This window comes from Myodes glareolus, chromosome 15 (assembly GCF_982192425.1).
Source record: "Myodes glareolus chromosome 15, mMyoGla1.1, whole genome shotgun sequence".
Classification (NCBI taxonomy): domain Eukaryota; kingdom Metazoa; phylum Chordata; class Mammalia; order Rodentia; family Cricetidae; genus Myodes; species Myodes glareolus.
This window is the reverse complement of record NC_142040.1, coordinates 62,401,246-62,420,807: the sequence shown is the minus strand read 5'-3', so window position 1 is coordinate 62,420,807 and position 19,562 is coordinate 62,401,246. Positions and strand designations below refer to the sequence as shown.

At 33.4% G+C, this 19,562-nt stretch overlaps 1 pseudogene; it reads left to right on the top strand.

Annotated features, from left to right (window-relative positions):
* The first annotated feature begins 704 nt into the window (after positions 1-704).
* LOC148119707 (olfactory receptor 10A3-like) lies at positions 705-19,333 on the top strand (annotated as a pseudogene).
* Positions 19,334-19,562: the final 229 nt, after the last annotated feature.

The following is a 19,562-nucleotide window of genomic DNA, read 5'->3' as shown; positions in this document are numbered from 1 at the left end:
TACAAATTAAAGAATGTAACACACCTTTGCATGATTTAAACAAATCTTCCACAGCGTAATCAAACGTAATACATCTTAAAATAATATTCTACAACATTTGCAGGTAAATGAATGGACCTATAAATGATCATACTTAGAGAGGTAACCCAAGCCCATTAAGCAAATACCACATGTTATCTATCGTAGACTCTGTCTTCTGTTTCTTCAAACGTACTAACTGAATTCATCAGGAAATTAAGTAGAATAGGACAATTGCCAGTAAAGGAAGTTTGGGGAGCAATAGAGAAGGAACATCATTATACAAACAGTATGATCAGAGAAATTGGAATATGTGGACCTTAGGGAGAGAAATAAAGGAATGGGGTATGGGTAAATAAAGAAGTGGAAGAGGATGGTAAAATAACAATAAGGATGTCTGGGAAAATCTTAATCTCATTATTATCTATTTACCTCACAAATCTATGATGCATGTAACTGCGCATAAATATACAAAAATACTTTTATTGACTTTTCTCAATTAGGCTGAAAATTCTCTCTCCAAGAGTGAAAAATTGTCTAACAAGAATTCATATCATGCAAGTCATGATTGTTGCTCATTCTTATTTTTATATCAGTTCATTCTCATCCACATCATAAGAATCCTCTTTTTGAGTTGTTCGTGAAGGCTGTCCAACAGTGTATCACTACTGTTGTTGGTTGTCACCATGAGGTGGAAGGTAAGTCCCTCTTGAAGAAGACACCATACATATCAGAAGCCGAGCTCAAAGACCTCTGAAATAGAACTGACTTGAAGCCTTCACTCACTAGTGAGATCAGCTTTCATGATTTGAAAAAATAAAGCATGCAGTTTCCAAAGCAGGGAGACAAGCAAGAACTCTATCCAGCTGTGATACTATAAACACACTATTGACGTGCAGGGCATACTAAAACCAGGTATGTCATAATGGACTGTATACTTTATACCTTGTTTTTGAACACTCTAATTGAACTTAAGGTATACTCAACTAGAAGTACTCCATGCGTGGTGCTAGTGGCCTACATAACTAATCAGGTCTGGTGAAATCATGGATAATAGAGGAGAATCTACAACCAATACTTAACTAAAACACCATAATCCCTAATAACCATATAAAACTTGATTAAACACACATGCAAGTGTAGGCTTTACCCCTAATCAAAGAAGCTTTTCTTTGAAAGAGACAGAGATCACTTCAAAAACACCCCTGTTCAAAATGCAGAGTTGAGAGTCTTAGTCCCAATGATATATCTATAAAAATACTCACATACTAAAGGATCAAGAAACACTGGAGAAGAGAAGCAAAAAGTCATATGAACCAGATCAGATAGTTCCATATAAGATTGTGCCTCCTAGCAATGTCAGAGGCTATACCCATAAGTCTCATCAACATTACAGCCTGAACACAAGATGAACAGTGATGATTCCAATAGATATGTCAAAGTGGATGGGAGAAAACTCACAATACCTCAATCCTACATAAAAGACTACAGTCAACTAATAAACTCTGAGAGTAGGAGAAATTGTCTTCCTCAAAGAAGACAAAAATGTCATCCCTAAAAGCATACATAAAAATAATGTTATACAGAATCAGCACATTATAAATGTATCATATACATACGTGCATTATATAACATTGAAAATTAGAGCATGAATTTGAAATAGAGAAAAGAGGACACATATGAGAAGGTTTATTAGGAAGAAAGAAAAGGGAGAAATGTAACTTATTTATAATTGCAAAAGAAATAGGCCAAACTTGCATTTATTTCTCTTTACTCTGCATTGTTGTATCATTCTTCAATAAAATAACTTAATCTACTAGATAATTTTAACATATAATTTTATATTAATTGCATTAAAGTTCCCAAAATTTGTCTTGGCACCTCCAATTGTTCTTTAATCATTACAGTTTAATCCATGCAACATCAGCAATGCCAGCAAAAGTCAAAATTATCATGGGAATGTAGTTTAAAAAGAATAGGAGCTTCTGAGATCAACAGCAATGATAGAAATATGTGCTTCTGTGGTTCACAGGAGAGGCTAAGACTTCAAGCTTATTTTATTCCTGACATTTAAACTGGCATTTTTATTAACAAAGGTGATAGATTTCCTTGTCCTAAGTTGTAAATCTTCTATAACTTTCAAATAAATCATCCTGATTATTGTGGGCATGTAAATATAGAGGAATAAATATTGAATTTAGATATTTTTTAAGTTTGATAAAAATATTGTTTTGCAAAACAACAACAAAAACAAACCCAAAAAAGCAAATGCAGGTACCCAGTGTTATCTGCCATCCATAAAATTAAGTTTAGCAATTTGGTGGTGTGTGTACTGATTGCAAGTGACAATCAATTATCTATTTTCTCAAGTAAAAGCTGTTGAACAATAACTCATAACATTAGGAAGAATGTTCTTTTTAAAATAAACCTGCTAACAATTTGAGCTCTCACACTAATTACTTTTAAAAGAGCAATTACATAGTCCGACAGTAAACACTCAAAAAATCTAAACCACTCAATAGTTTGTGATTTAATGAGATCATTTCAAATTTAAACATAAACCAAGCTATGTTTTTATTTGAATGTATGCTAAAATGTCTTGAAAAATACTGTGTTAATAGTATCACATATACTATAGACATAGAGACGACCCTGTAGGCATTTTATTTTGGATTTCTCTTTTCTCAGTATTTCTTCTCTTTGTCAAAAACAAACAACAAGCAAACAAACAAAAGAGATTTTTTTCCAACTCCTTTTAAACAGGTAGGTATCCTTTTCCATTAATAAAAGTCACATTAAAAGCAGAAAAAGTGATTATATTGACTCCAGTAATAGTCAGATAATGGCCAATATAAATATCTTTACAGAACTACTTGGTTTTTAACTTGCACACTAAATACTGGTCATGCATATGGTGATTCACATAAATACTGTCTAAATTAAACTCATATATTTTAATATTATATATTCTATAAACAACTATATATAAACATTATGTAAAGTTACCTATGTATCATTTAGTAGAGATATTCACTAACAGAGGTCTGATCTACAAAATATACAAAGAACTCAAGAAATTGGTCATCAAAAGAAAACACAATCCAATAAAAAAATTGGAGTACAGACCTAAACAGAGAACTCTCAACAGAGGAATCTAAAATGACTGAAAGAGATGGCTCAGTGGTTAAGAGCATTGCCTGCTCTTCCAAAGGCCCTGAGTTCAATTCTCAGCAACCGCATGGTGGCTCACAACCATCTGAAATGAGATCTGATATCCTCTTCTGCCCTGCAGGCAGACACACTGACAGAATATTGTATACATAATAAATAAATAAATATTTAAAAAAATAAGTAAAATAAAATGACTGAAAGACACTTAAGAAAATTATCAACATCCTTAGTCATCAGAGAAATGGAAATCAAAATAACTCTGAGATTCCATCATTCACCTAAGAATGGCCAAGATTAAAAATATTGATGACAATTTACGCTCGAGATGTTGTGGAGAAAAGGTAACAGTCATGCACTGCTGGTGGGAATGTAAGCTGGTACAGCCCCTTTGGAGCCAGTGTGGCGATTTCTCAGAAAATTATGAAGCAACCTTTCTCAAGACCCAGCAATACCACTTTTGGGTATATATCCAAAGGATGCTCAATTGTGCAGGGACATGTGCTCAACCATGTTCATAGCAGCATTCTTTGTCATTGCCAGAACCTGGAAATGACCTAAATGCCTCTTGACTGAAGAATGACTAAGGAAAATGTGGTGCATTTACACAATGGAGTACTACACAGCAGAAAAAAGTAACAACATCTTGAATTTTACAGAAAAATGAATAGAGCTAGAAAATATTATTTTGAGTTAGGTAACCCAGACACAGAGAGACAATTATCACATGTACTCACTCATAGGTGATTTTTAAACATAAAGCAAAGAAATATAATCTACAAACCACAATTCCAGAGAATTTAGACACAATGACGACACTTAAGAGAGAGTTACATAGATCTAATCTTCATGGGAAGTAGAAAAAGGCAAGATTTCCTGAGTAAATTGAGAGCATGGGGATCTTGGGGGAGGGCTGAAGGGAGCAGGGAGAGGCACAGAGAGGAGCAGAGAAAAATGTAGAGCTCAATAAAAATCAATAAAAGAAAAAAAGAAGAATTACATTAACAATTTCCAGTCCATTTGCATTTAAAGAATTCAGAGAAAGTACTCCATTATATATTCTGTCTTGTTGAATCTAAAGAGTTGTACTTAATTCACTTTCTATCCTAATTTGTATTACCAGCTCAAAACTTTTTTTAATGTACACTTATACATATACAACTCATTTTTCACTTTACACTTTATGTATTATACACTTTACATTTCTTTTGTGAGTTGCTTTTATGAATTTGTTAACAAACAAACTGTTTAGTCCTCAGCTCCATCAGAGAACCTATAAAGAAATATTATGTGAATTAACAGCTAGTGCAAACAAGCAACTTCCAAAGATGTGAGAAATGACAGAAACAGCTGGCTGCCTGGACAGTCACTCAAGGTTCCTATGTAACATTGGCTCATCCATGTTTTTGGCTTTCAGGACTAGAATATTTGACAGATATTTCTGTGCATCAGGCTAATCTGAAGAGTTACCTTGTCTTAGCAAAGCTCAGCAGTCACTTTCTTTTGTGTTCTGTTTGTTCTATTTGGATGGCATACTGTTACCATTTAGGCAAGGGCTGTTTCTTGCCCAGTGACTAACATTTGCCACAAAGAAAGTAAACTTGATATAGAGTTTCTTCAATGTCCATTGTCTTCTCTGATGTAGACTGATGTTGCCATTTTATTACCAATCTAAACTGTATACATCTATACACCCTTGTGATCTCTCCTTGAATAATTTACAAATAAGAATAAAATGTCAACAGGAATAGATTAGAGGTAGAGAGAATTCTATATTTTTGTCTTAAAATCCTCTTTATTTGTCTGGAATTTGAGGCTTTTATCATCAAGTAGAAAAAGAGCCATTCTAGGTTCAAGAAGTATTTCAAGTAGTAAATCACTGTGCTTTTAAGAACATCTTAATCTGTGCAATACAATATTGAAAATTTGTGAGTATTTCTCATTCAAATGGTATGAGCTGCTAAAAGAGTTATACAAATGTTTGTAATTATTTATAAAAAAACATTACTCTCAGCATGTAAGCATTGCAAACAGCAGACTGCTGTGATGGGGAAAGAAAGGCAATAAGCTTTTCTTATATCCAACTCAGTGGAAGAGAAACTAGATTTTATTATGTGAAATTGTATTAGTTTTCTATTGCTTTGCAGTCAATTATTACAAATCTACAGGCATAAAAGTACACTGACATAACACTTCCCATTATTTAGAAGTCTTGGTGGGCAGCAACAGGACATTTCTGTTTAGTATCACCCAAATTAGGGTCACCCAAACTAGGAGTTAAAGGGAAAATTAAAGTCCAAATTAATGCCAGTTAACAGTCTAATTCTGCTCTTGAAGGTTGGCAACTAATATCTTGTGTCTTTTTTTTGTCCTTATTGCTGTTGATAGTGATCCACTTCATCTTGAAGAATACAAATTTGTATTCATATTATGGCTCTCTTTCTCATTCCAGGCACTAAGGGAGTCTAAGCCCTTGCCAACTTTAAACAATCTGAATTTCTGATTTGCCAAAAGATGGTACAAAATTCTGTTGCTGTAAATGATTTCAGAACTACATCAATAGAGCATAACTCCCCCAGCTAAAGCCACACTAGCATTGTTATTTTATTAAAGTTTCCAAGACATTTTATCATCAACAATATTCACATTGGTTTCAAGTTAAAACAGTTTGAGAATATTAAGAAGGGTTGCTCAATTTCAAACAGTGCCTAGCACTGACATTTGATATTTAGAAGACTATGAAATATATATATATATATATATATATATATATATATATATATATATAAACAATTTTAAGTAAAAAGCTTGGGAAAGTCAGTATTATTCAATTTACTAGATGAGAAACTGAGACTTGTGAAATATTTCTTCCCTTCACTCAAGTTCATTTAGTTAAATTTGAGCAAATTCCAGATACTGTTTTTTAAGTCAAATGTCATCACAAGTCTTGAAGGAAAGTAATATTTGAGAAATTGACTTGTTTGAATGTTTGCATTATCTTCATAGACCGTCTTTATGAAATGGCCAATTTTAAGAAAAATTTCCGAGAAAGCTGAAAACCTACAGGATGTGCTATCATTGGGTCTTTCCATATTCTGCCCAGTTCTGCAACCTGGTAGCTCTAAGTAACATAATCAAGCCTCTTTTTTCTCTTTCTTTCTTTTCCATGGGTTTTATGTAACACAGGAATCCTTCCTTCCTTCCTTCCTTCCTTCCTTCCTTCCTTTCTTCCTTTCTTTCTTTCTTTCTTCCTTCTTCTTAATTCTTTTTCTTTCCATTTTATATTACAGGAATACTTTCAAGTTCCTGGTTTCAGCATTATCAGATTCAAGTTGGGTCAGTTTTGAAGGATTGGGAAGTTTACGTCTCTTAATGTGTTTCCCTGCAAAGCTTTTCTTAGTTGGATATTGAGGAGACTAATTGAAGTTAACTTTTAATTGAAATGTTTTATATATTTGTCCTATTCAAAAATCTGATAAAGCTAATAAAAAATCACTAAAACTGTGTGACAGTAACAAAAAAGTATCAAGAAGCAAGATGTTACAGTGATCACTGTACTTCATCTAAGTCATTCAACAGTTGTTTCAAAAAGCATGCAAATAAAGATGAAAATGCAGATCAAATATACAAAATCAACTCCAATTCTATACAATTGCAAATAAATTAGGAAAGGCAGTTTAAAAAAAAAGTGGCTCAAAGCCCCTATGATTCATTGAATAAATCTATGCCATTCATGTCTACCAAGCACTGTAGCATAAGATAATTATGAAATTCATCAGTTACCAATAGGAATTGATAGCTTGGAAATTCATAAGAAGCATCATGTTAGCAACATAAATTAGATGAAAGCTTTTCTACCATTCGTCACAAGCCCAGGAAATATTTAGGAAAGATCATACTTCTTTCTGCATAACCAAGCTATATTACTTGTAGAAAGTAACCTAAAAGGTACTCAGAGAAACAGAATTTGGGAAATGGATGCTTTTCATTTTGCAGAGTTTGAAAAATTAACGTTGCAAATTATACCACAGGTACATATTTAGAATTTCAATGAGCAACTGCTTTAAGAGATTGATTCTATAATTACACATTTATTAGAAGCTTTGACTATTATGGGTGTACCTGTACAAATTAAGACTGACATTGCTCCAACATATTTCTAGTAAAGTGAAAGATTTTTTTGCATATTACAGCATTACGCTTATTAAAAGTATACCACACAGTCCTACAGGACAAGCTGTTATAGAAACAATTAACTGTACTTTAGGAGATATGCTAAGTAAACAAAAGAGGTAATGAAGACCACAAGAAATAGTTTGCACAATATTTTATTAACTTTAGCATTTTAAATGCTAATGAAATAGGAACAATGACTAGGAGAAGCGTGGTATAGTAGGAAAAACCGTTAAAATAAATCAGCAAACACGTTGTAAAGATGCATTGAACTCAGTGGAAACTGTAATATGTGGTACTTTGGGGAAGAGCTTTTCCTTTGTTTCTGCAGAAGAGGAAAAGCTATGGATACCATCAAGATTGATAAAGATTAGGTCCGAACACCAGATACCTTCTGAATAAAGAGAGGAGACAGTTCATCAGAGAGCTTGGTCATTCAATCCAAAATAACTTGTAAGGACAAACAAATGCCTTTTATTTGATCAAACATAAAAAAATGAAAAAAATTAATATTTCCAACTGACATTACCAAAGGCTTACTGCCTAAAGGCATGAAATAAAAAGAATGAGTTTTGTTTAACCATATGTCTTAATTTCGTGTTAGAAAGGGAAATGTCTGTCTTCTCCAATTCATGGTTCCTGTGCAATGGTATATTTACATGATCATCAAAATGGAAAACTACTAACTGGCAGATCAGTCACAAAGATCCCTGGTCATGAGATGTGTGTGGGGAAATGTCAAAACCTAGTAAAACTTAGCAAAGACATCAAATTTTATATAGCTCGCACAGGCAAGACAGACAAAATGTCTGAAAATAATGCAATAGTGGACAACTTCGCCTCATGTTTAATTATGACTAGAATATTAAGATTTTCCTTGGAACAGATTCAGAATAAATCAGAAAGTGTGATTTTAAAGATTTTAAAGTTTTAAAAATTTGAAATTTTTCCTTAACACTAAAAAATAAGGAGAACCAAATCAAACCAAGAGAACTCTATGAGAATTACTATTATAAGGAATTCATAGGCATGTGGTGGTTCACACCTTTAATCTCAGCACTTGAGAGGCACACACCTTTAATCCCAACACTAAGGAGGCAGTAGTAGGTGTATAAGAATTACAGTGATTTAAACTTAAATGCTGCTTTCAATAGGCAGGCAAAAATTCAAAGTGAATGTCTTTATGATCTAAAAATAAATACAATTAAGCTTTGAATTTGAATATAAAGAGAAAGGGAAATATAGATATATTTATCCACATGCTATGATATACTTACTCTCAAAACTTCGAAAGATTTTTTAATTTAAAGATAATACTTTTTAAAAGATAATACTATATCTATTGTCAAAAATATTTAAATATTTTGCCCTAGAAAAGTTATAAAAACCCCCACAAAAACAGAAACAAACAAATAAAAATTTAAAGTTAGGATTTGGGCAGTGTTTTGCATTTATCTTTTCAGGAGAGTAAAAGCATCCAGCTAAAGAAACCAGAAATCCCTGGACAAGTGTAATATCTGAAGAAAAATGATGATGTATCAAGAGAAAATTTTCCAAAAAAAAAGAATAAATTAGGAAAGTAATATTACCCACTTCCAACTGACCTTTCTGAAATCCTTACCCAGGGCCTCAGACTAGCATCAGAATCCATTTTTACTCAGTGACTGCCGCTTGCCTCCAAAAACCATCCAAAGATCAGTTTTGGACTACAAACTGCTCAGGACATCCAAATTGCTAATTTCATATGAGACTGACATGAACATTTTACAGAACTTTGACCTCAAAAATACTTAATCCTAAAACTGCTGAATACAGCCAAACTAGACATTGTGGAAAGCTTGGGAGAGAAATAGCTTCATTTTTAGAAATAATTTTATCGTGTTAGAGTTAAAATCTGTCTTTTTTCTCTTTTCTTCACTGTTATGTGTATTTTTTATTCTGTTGATCTACTTTTTTTTCTCTGTTCTGCTACCTGCTTCTCCCCTTCAGCCCTCACCCATGGTCCCCATGCTCCCAATTTACTCAGAACATCTTGTCTTTTACTTCTTTCCATGTAGATTAGATCCATGTATGTCTCTCTTAGGGTCCTCATTGTTGTCTGGGTTCTCTGGGATTGTGATTTGTAGGTTGGTTTTTTTTGTGCCGTGTTTAAAAATGAGTGAGTACATATGATAAATTGTCTTTCTGGGTCTGGGTTACCTCACTCAATATAATGTTTTCTAGCTCTATCCATTTTCCTACAAATTTCAATATGTCATTATTTTTCTCTGCTGTGTAGGACTCCGTTGTGTAAATGTTCCACATTTTCCTTATCCGTTCCTTGGTTGAGGGGCATTTAGGTCATTTCCAGGTTCTGGCTATGACAAACAATGTTGCCAAAAAATAGTTCAGCACACGTCCTTGTGGTATGATTGAGCATCCTTTAGGCATACATACATACATACATATATATATGTGCCTAAAAGTGGTATTGCAGGGTCTTGAGAAAGGTTGTTTCCTAACTTTTTGAAAAATTGCCATACAGATAGGCTGTATCAGCTTGCACTCCCACGAGCAATGCAGGAGTATTCCCTTTACCCCACAATCTCTCCAGCATAAGTTGTCATCAGTGTTTTTGATCTTGACCATTCTTCCAGGTGTAAGATGTAATCTCAGAGTTGTTTTGATTTTCATTTATCTGATGACTAAGGATGTTGATAATTTCCTTAAGTGTCTTTCAGTCATTTTAGATTCCTCTGTTGAGAATTCTCTGTGTAGGTCTGTACTCCATTTCTTTATTGGGTTATTTGTTCTTTTGATGACAAATTTCTTGAGTTCTTTGTATATTTTGGAGATCATACTTTTCAGATGTGGGACTGGTGAAGATCTTTTCCCATTCTGCAGGCTGCTATTTTGCCTTGTTGACCGTGTCCTTTGTTTTATAGAAGTTTTTCAGTTTTAGGAAGTCCCAATTATTAATTGTTTCTTTCAGTGTCTGTGATGCTGGGGTCATATTTAGGAAGTGGTCTCCTGTGCCAATGCGTTCAAGTGTACTTTCCAGTTTCTCTTCTATGATGTTCAATGTGGCTGACTTTATGTTGAAGTCTTTGATACATTTTGACTTGAATTTTGTGTATGGTGATTGAAATGCATCTATTTTCATTCTTCTACATGTTGATATCCAGTTATGCCAGCACCATTTGTTAAATATGATTTCCTTTTCCATTTGATATTTTTTGCTTCTTTGTCAAAACTCAGGTGTTCAAAGGTGTGTGGATTATTATATGGGTCTTCAATTTGGTTCCATTGGTCCTTCTGTCTGTTTTTATGCCAATACTAGGCTGCTTTCAGTACTGTAGCTCTGTAGTAGAGTTTGAAGTCAGGGATTGTGATGCCTCCAGAAGTTTTTTTATTGTACAGGATTATTTTGGCTATACTGAGGTTTTTTTTTTTCTTTTCCATATGAAGTTGAGTACCATTTTTTTGAGGTTTGTGAAGAATTTTGCTGGGATTTTGATCGGCATTGCATTGAATCTATAGACTGCTTTTGTTAAGTTTGCCTATTTTACTATGTTAATTGTACCTGCCAAGTGTATGGGAGATCTTTCCACTTCCTGGTGTCTTCTTCAATCTCTTTCTTCAAAGATTTAAAGTTCTTCTCATAAAATTCTTGCACTAGTTTGGTTAGAGTTACTCTGAGATATTTTATGCTTTTGAGGCTATTGTGAAGGGTGATGTTTCTCTGATTTCTTTCTCAGCCAATTTATCATCTGTGTACAGGAGGGCTACTGATTTTTTTGAGTTAATCTTGTATCCTGCTACATTACTAAAAGTGTTTATAAGTAATGTCTTTTTGAATTTGGGGCATCAGGATAATTGTAGCCTCATAAAAAGAGTTTGGCAGTGTTCCTTTTGTTTCTATTGTGTGGAACAATTTGAGGAGTATTGGTATTAGTTCTTTGAAAATCTTGTAGAATTCTGAGCTCAAATCATCTGGTTCTGGGTTGTTCTTGGTTGGGAGATTTTTGATGATTATTTCTATTTATTCAGCCTGTTTAATTTGTTAATCTGGTCTTGATTGAATTTTGATTAGTGATGTTTATCCAGAAAGCTGTTCATTTCCTTTAAGCTTTCCAATTTTTGTGGAGTACAGGTAAAACTTGTCCTTTTTAATTAGACAAAAGGAAGGAAATGTTGCAAGGTATGTATGTGATCACACTGTAAAACCTGAGATTGTGATATTTATTAGAGAAATCTCTTTAATGCTGTTGCGTGAACTCATCTTTAACACACACTTTAATTCAAGAGCTTTCTTCTGGGATATTTTAAACAGAATTAAGTAAAGTCAACCCTAGGTCAAGAGGGAGAGAAAGCAAGCAGCTGACAGGAATCAACCTGTGATTATAAGAGGGAATCATGAGGATGGATACAGAGATGCACAGGTAGTAGAGGAAGGCATATTCAATTTGAGGAATTTTGTTTGAAACAACTTCGAATAAAGGCTCTTTTGGGGAAGTCCACAGTGGAGGAAGGTCAGACATGTGCTTTTCTGCTTCTTGAGCCTGCAGGTTTTCACACCAGCATCTGGCACCCAAGTCTTTATTGATAAAACCAAATGATTGAGATTTAGATAAAACCAACAGTACAGAAAAAAGATATCTTGGCCATAGCTGTGGTATTTTGAAATTAAATTACTTAAATATTCAAAATAAATAATAGCTACCTCATTAAAGGACATCTTTCATTTTTCTGGTACTTTCACTTTTTTATCAACACTATTAAACTCCTGACATATAAACATTTGACATAGAGTTTTATAAATTTATGGTGGTATGAAAGCATACTCAAAATTTGAATTTCAGTCTAGTGTTATGTTTGATAGTAATACTTAGTTGTAACACACAAGGAACTAATCACATAACCATGAGAAAAAGCTACCATTGATATACAGTATACAACGCTGCAGGCAAATACTGTCATATTTTTGTTGGAATTTTGCAAAATATCATGTGTACACTGAGTTCATTTGTATGTACATTAAATATACATTTTATTATAAACTGTGTTTGTGCTAAAAGGTTTTAAGCAATTCTATGTTAATGCACATATTCTGATTTTGATTGTTTAATTTTGCTAGGTGTATCAATTACAATCCCTAAATCTTATGTATTTTATTCATATTTTAATTTCAAATGTTTTAAATTTGTGAGGGTGTTAGATCACAATTAATGAGTTTCTACAAAGTGTAATATTTATAATATTGAGAAGTCTATGAAGAAGAGAAAACTTGGAAGTGTATCCCCACAAAATAAGTCATTTCATATTAGTTAAAAGGTTAGTAATCAGTTTCACGCATCAACATACAACAAGAAATGTTCTGCTCATCCAAAGTTACACATGATGAAACTATTCAAGACTTTTAGCAGCATTTCATCCACAGTCTCAAAAGTCCCAAGCATGACTTTTCTGTTTTGTAATTTGTGTAGGTGTTTTTTGAATGGAATGCTCAGAATGGTAAATAAAACAGGATTTGTGATACTGTGGTCTGAGGTCAAGACCACATTAGTTGGCAGTATGACAGAAGTTTGTTAACTTTCTCTAGTCAATGTTCTGAAGCTTAAAGTTCATTATCAAGAATAATGAATAAGTAGAATGTAATATATCTAATTCTGCATCCATTAGGGTTATAATAAAAAAACAACCATGAATTTAAAAGGTAGACATGTCTTGTATTTGCAGAGCAAACTAGAATTATAGGGTTTGGAAGGGAAAGAAGTTTGGAGACCTTGTTTACATTATTCAGTTTTGCAGTTTCCTCTTCAGGCTTTATGAGGAGTGTTGGATGATTAATCTTTGTGTACTTGTTAAAATTATCAGGAGGAAAAGGAAATAAAGAAAGGATACATTTTACTCAGCATTTCTCCTATCAATTACATGTGAGAACTGAGCTACATAATTAAGATACCTTGTGGATTGTGAGATCCTCTCTGAGTTTGCAGCTATTTATTCATAAAATAATTAGAGGATCCATTATGAGGAAAACAGAAGAGCTATTGAGACATAGCAATAACTCCTGCATATGTACCTCTTAAAATGTTTACTATTCAAATCCTTTCCTTCATTGACATTGAATTTATTAAGGCTCAGACATAATCATTAGTTTGTTATCTGTAAAGACATCTACATATTTGTCACAGGTAGTTTTGCTAATATGTGAATTAGTTTATTATTATATTTAGGCTGCTATCTTATACTTTAATATTTAATATCTAATACACGCAATCACACATTTGTAAAACCCTAAGAGGAGTAAATTAGGTCCATTTCAACATTCATTGCTAACCCAGCAGAAAATACACTTGAAAAATAACAATTAGCTTCTGAACCATGTAGTTACTTCCTAGTAGTTCTGGTAAGTTATCTTCTTAATATCAAGAAAGCTACAGTCTTTGAATTAAAATTACCCTTCAGCCTGTGTGCTCCAGAGCTCCTAAGGCAGTCATCTCCGAAGCCCTTTCTCTGCTTGGCGGCTGTCTGCACAGCATTTAAAGATCCTATGTTCACGCATTTTACACAGACCTAACAAGGTTCTCTCTGCAGTTATGTAGCCTGTAGCCTGAAGATTTCTATCTTAGACCCTCCAAAATTTACATGTCCACTTAACAAAATATCGTGGTTTTGAACCTTAATTTAAAAAATATCATATTAGAATTCCCTACCCAAAGTTACAGATCACCTAATAAAGTAGATTTCAACAAAAAGCTGGTATTTATAATAGTGTTATAAGAAAGAATTATAATATATCTCTCAGTGAAATGACCCTCATAACATGTGAATCATGATTGTTCTGAGAAGTTTCTAAAATTATGTCTAGTTTTAATAAATCTTTTAAAGTTATGTACTGTACTTAATGATAAATTTAAGTTTTCCACAATATTTTATATATAGTTTTGGGCTCTAAACACAATGCTATAAATCTAATATGCATATTATTTATATATGTAAGTGTGATTACATACACTATATTTTTAGTGATATATGTTACTTTTATGGAAACTATATTCATTTATCTTACAAACATTTACTTATCTAAAAGCATGAGAATTTCTTTAGTTTTTTAATATTAGCTTAATCTAAGGGCCTTTCCCTTATACACATCAAAAGTCTTAATAGTCAAAATTAGAGAATAATAAGTATGATATAGTGTCTTAATTTCTTTTAGATACGAGGTGACATTACCTTTAGCCTAGCCATGACTTTTAACCTCAAAATTCTATAATTTATCATTTCAGCTTTGATAAATATGAAGCTTATTTATTTTTCATTATCTTTACATATAATATGTATTCTTTAGCCATTCACAAACACTTTTATTGGTATTTATCCAAAATGTGTACATATAGCCTCAATTTGAAAATATCTTTAAAAATGAATTTGAATCACAAATAATTTTCTGTGTAACCTTGTTCAATTGTTGGCCTTCTATGACATTAAAATAATGAGTATCTGAGGATTATCATTATAAACAAAATAGAGTCTTGAGAATTATGCAGATTTTTTATAGTACCGACCCTAAGGACTAGAAAGCTGCATTTTATAGAGCCTGTGTTCATTCATTTTACATGGGCCTAACAAAGTTTTCTCTGCAATTATTAGGCCTGCAGTCCGTATATTGTAAATATTCACTTTCCCCATTATGTGTAGATGAGGACCTAGAGAAATAAATAAGAAAGACAAAATAAGAGAAGCCTATTTCTTTTTTTTCTCCTTCATTTCTCTTTTCTTTTTCTTTTCCTTTGACACAAAGAGTTGCAAAGGCTCTCTAGAGTATCGTGGAAGAAGAAGAATCACAAAGAGATGATGGAAGCAGGCATCATATTGGGAACTCTGTAATTCCAGAGAAATATAATAAATATCATAATACATATCTATTATAGTAATATATTTAGTGTAGTAAATATTCACTTCTACATATGTGTTCACTCTCATCTGATTACAGTACCTGTATTAATTCAGTGTCTCTTAAGAATTGTTATGCTATAAACATTACAAAGAATTTTTTAGTATGAAAGCATATTAAACTGTCATTGTATCCAGTAAAACTAGCAATATAAAACAAACAAACTTGTTGTCTTCTTACATTAAGGAAACAAGAACAAAGGTGCTGAGAATGTTGATGGAGAACGAGGATCAAGTCTTCCTCTCAGGGCAAGGGGATTTTTGTTGTTGTTGTTTTGTTTTGTTTTGTTTTGTTTTGTTTTGTTTTCTTTGAATAGATTGTAATCCCCTCTTTGCAGCCGAATAGAAAAAAATATCTTCAGTAAATGGAAAATCCACCTGGGATGTAGACTGTAGGAAGAAAACAATGAAGGAATTGAAGGGACTTTACATAGTTAATCATCCACACTAGATTTCTCAATTGACCTTTGGATTGTTCTGGCCCTCCAAATCACCGAAGCTACAAAAAGGACTGAACTCAGAAAATGACTAAGGAAGCCATTCTGGGTAAATCATTGCCCATACTAGAAGATCACAGATTTACTGTAGGATGTGAAGTTTTTTTCAGAAAACAAAATTATGAACTGTGAATCAGACTACAGAAGCATTTGTTCAACTATGTTCATAGCTGCACTATTTGTAATAGCCAGAACCTGGAAACAGCCTAGGTGCCCCTCAATAGAAGAATGGTTAAAAAAAGGTGTGGAACATATACACATTAGAGTTATACTCAGCGGTAAAAAACAATGACATCTTGAATTTTGCATGCAAATGAATGGAAATAGAAAACGATTTACTGAGTGAGGTAACCCAGACCCAAAAAGAGGAATATGGTATGTACTCACTCATAAGTAGATTCTAGCCATAATTAAAGGTCTTTGAGCCTATGATTCGTGATCCTAAAGAAGCTAAATAAGAAGGTGAACCTGAACTGTGAAATAGAAACCAGTACAAGAGGTTATAAGTTAAAACTCTATACATTACTGAGGAAAGAAAGGGTATTGTGGGAGTATTTATTTTACTTGTTTGAAAAGAAATTCACTTCGGTAAATGATAGGTTAGGAAGTACTCATGAGCTAAATTATCTAACAATGAAGTGAAAGATGAAAAAGAAGTATAAATTAAAAATATCTTAGAAATTATTAAAATGCTATTCTACGATTTTAAGCTTAATTGTATTACTGAAAGCAGTAGTTTCAGCCAACCTGATGGTGTCTTGTTATATTTTTGAATGTTATAGAAGAGCAAGGGCTTTGAAACAGACAAATATTGCTAAAATGAAGTTCATATTCATAATTAGACTAATGAAATAGGTTACATAATTCTAATGAACTTTGAATTATGAAGGACTTTTTAGAGTATTAATTATACATAAAGAGCAAATTAGATTCCAATTTTATCATGATTGTTTTCTGTTCTATACCAGCAGGAAACAGAGTTATTAGTAACACTCAATGTTTGTGCCAAAAGATGTCAATGTCCTTATTTCAACTGTTTTTGCTTTTTGAAATATTTCACAGTATTCTCTGTTGTTATTTCCTCCAAATTTTAACCTGGAGAGAAGACGAAGACTTTAAACACTCAAATGTTCAGTAAAATGTTCAACACTTAGAAATCTCAAACTTAAAATAAGCTGCTTGTAAGTCATAGGGAAATCCAGGGAAACAGTTCTCAGGAAGCATTCCAATCTGCGATGCACTTCTCAGTAAATTTGCCTTTAAGTTATCCATGATTCTGTAAGTGACTCATTGTTCATTTATTTCTAAGACATTTCAGTAAATATAATGTTTTCCTTAACCAGTTTTGGTTGGAATCCTTCTTTTGCTCTTTTGACAAAGCCTTGTCAGAGACGAACAGTTATTCTGTGACTCTCCTTGAAAAGTTAATCAGCATTGCTTCTTCTGAACCTTTGACTCTGGTCTATGCTAGGCATTCCTATTTTCTAGGCAGAAATCAATACCAATAGTATCAATGAAAACACAAATTCAAGTGTTCTGAAATCGAGGGAAATTCATATCCTTTTTTGGAAAGAAACCTCATGAGTACTTTACAAACTCTAAGAAAAGACTTCTCTTGACACCAACAAGTCTTGTCTTATAAATTATATGAAGAAGTCATCACACTGTGCTCTCATAGGTGAGTCCTATTTAGTTGTCACACAGGTTACCTTATGAAACAACATATTCAGACTATGGCATATCCTTTTCCAAAAATCCATCTCAAACATGCTTCTTAAGAAGAAATGTCTAAAATTTCCTAACAGAATCAATTCCTTAAAAACAAAATAATATACTCAAATGAATAATGACCTATAGATCTTAGCTGACTTATATTAAGAGTTTAGAGTATCAAGTAAATAACCAAGTAAGCCCCAAACATTTGTCTTTGGAATTCAGAAAAGGCAGAAAAACTAAAGAGGATGAAATCGGCCAGAGAGCTGTCAATCAACATCCTTGCAGCAGTAGCAGAGCTCTGTATTGTTCTTGGGGCATAAAATATAAGAAAGAAGTCATGATCTAAGCTCCAGTCAGCATTTGCCACAGGAATTCTGTCAGACTATAATAAAAGAGATCTTCCTCACAAAAATGCCATTTGTTAATATGAGGAGTAGCTACATACTTGCAATAATCAATCATTCAAATATAAAAGGAGAAATGAAGAATTCTGGATGAATAATGTATTCTTAAATATATAAAATACTGTCAGTTTTCTACTGCAAGTTATACAGTACTGGAAAAACTCATAATATAATTTAAAGTAAACATAAATTGCATGATTCTAGTTGTTCCCTCCATAGTTATTATTTATTTTACTTATATTTATTTTATTTTAATTTATTAAAATGCTATCTTTTCTCATTTTACATGCCAATTTTATTTTCCACTCCCTCCCCTCATCCTGCTACCTCCACATTGTCCCCACATCTCCCACCCCCTATCCACTCCACAGAGAGAGTCAACAAGTTCTAGCACATTGCTTTGAGGTGGGACCACAGCCCTCCCCAACATTTCTAGGCTGGGCAAGGTATCCCTCCAGAGAAAATGCATTCCAAAAAGTCAGAACAAACAGTATGGTAAATACTGGTCTCACAGCCAGTGGTCCCACAGTTTGCTCCAATTGTCTTTATTATCACCATTATCTTTCCGGACCAGAGTCTGCACATCCCATGTACCTGTTCCTGTGGAATTTATCAACAGTAGAAATGAGTTTCAGTGCAGCCATCACATCTGAATTGCTGATGGTCCTGACTACTGAGAAAGCAACAATTTCCTTTGGGGTTGTTTTTTTCCCAGATGTATTTCATTCTTCTCTTTGGTGGGACTGAGTGTTTTCTCCTGGGGTTAATGACTTAAGACTGGTTTGCTGCAATCTGCCATCCTCTGTCTGACAGGCGATTATGATAAAAAGGGTCTTCGTGAAACTAGTGATATTTTCATGGATATCAGAGATCATGGTAGCAACGGTGCAGACCACATGGGTGGTCTACTATAGTCACAGGAAAATTAACCACTCTTCTGTGAGACTCCTTCGGTGCTGGAGCTTGCATGTGCAGACATGTTCCTGTTTGAAGTTTATGCCTTCACAGGCACGATTTTAATTATCATGGTACCCTTTGTCTTGATACTCTTGTCTTAGACTCGAATTCTCTTTGCCATCCTGAGGATGCCATCAACCACAGGGAGGCAGAAGGCTTTTGCCACGTGTTCCTCTCATCTCACGTCTGTCACCCTCTTCTATTGCATGGCTGACATAACTTATAACCAAATCCAGGTGCTGACCAGACACCAGGAAACTGATGTCATTGGCTTATACACTGCTTACTCCTCCGCTGAATCTACTGATCTACAGTTTGAAAATCAAGAAGATGAAAAGAGATGTGGTGAAATTATGGCAGAGAAAAGTGACCTTACTCACAGCTTATTTTGTTGAGGAAGCTGAGGTTTTTTTTATTGTGTTATTGAACTCTATATGGATTTTGAAGGTGGTGAAAAAATAGAACATTTTTGGTGAGTGTTTTCTTTCTTGATATATCCGTACTTGAAAACATATCATGTAACTCATGATGAACAGATTATTGATCCACTTTGTATTATTAACATACACATCATTGCTAGAGTATTGCTAGGTAGGTACTTTAATAAACATAAAATTATTTGAAAGAAGAGTTTAGAGAATCTAGACAAATAAATGTAAAAATCACGTCATCAAATTTTCACTTCACATTG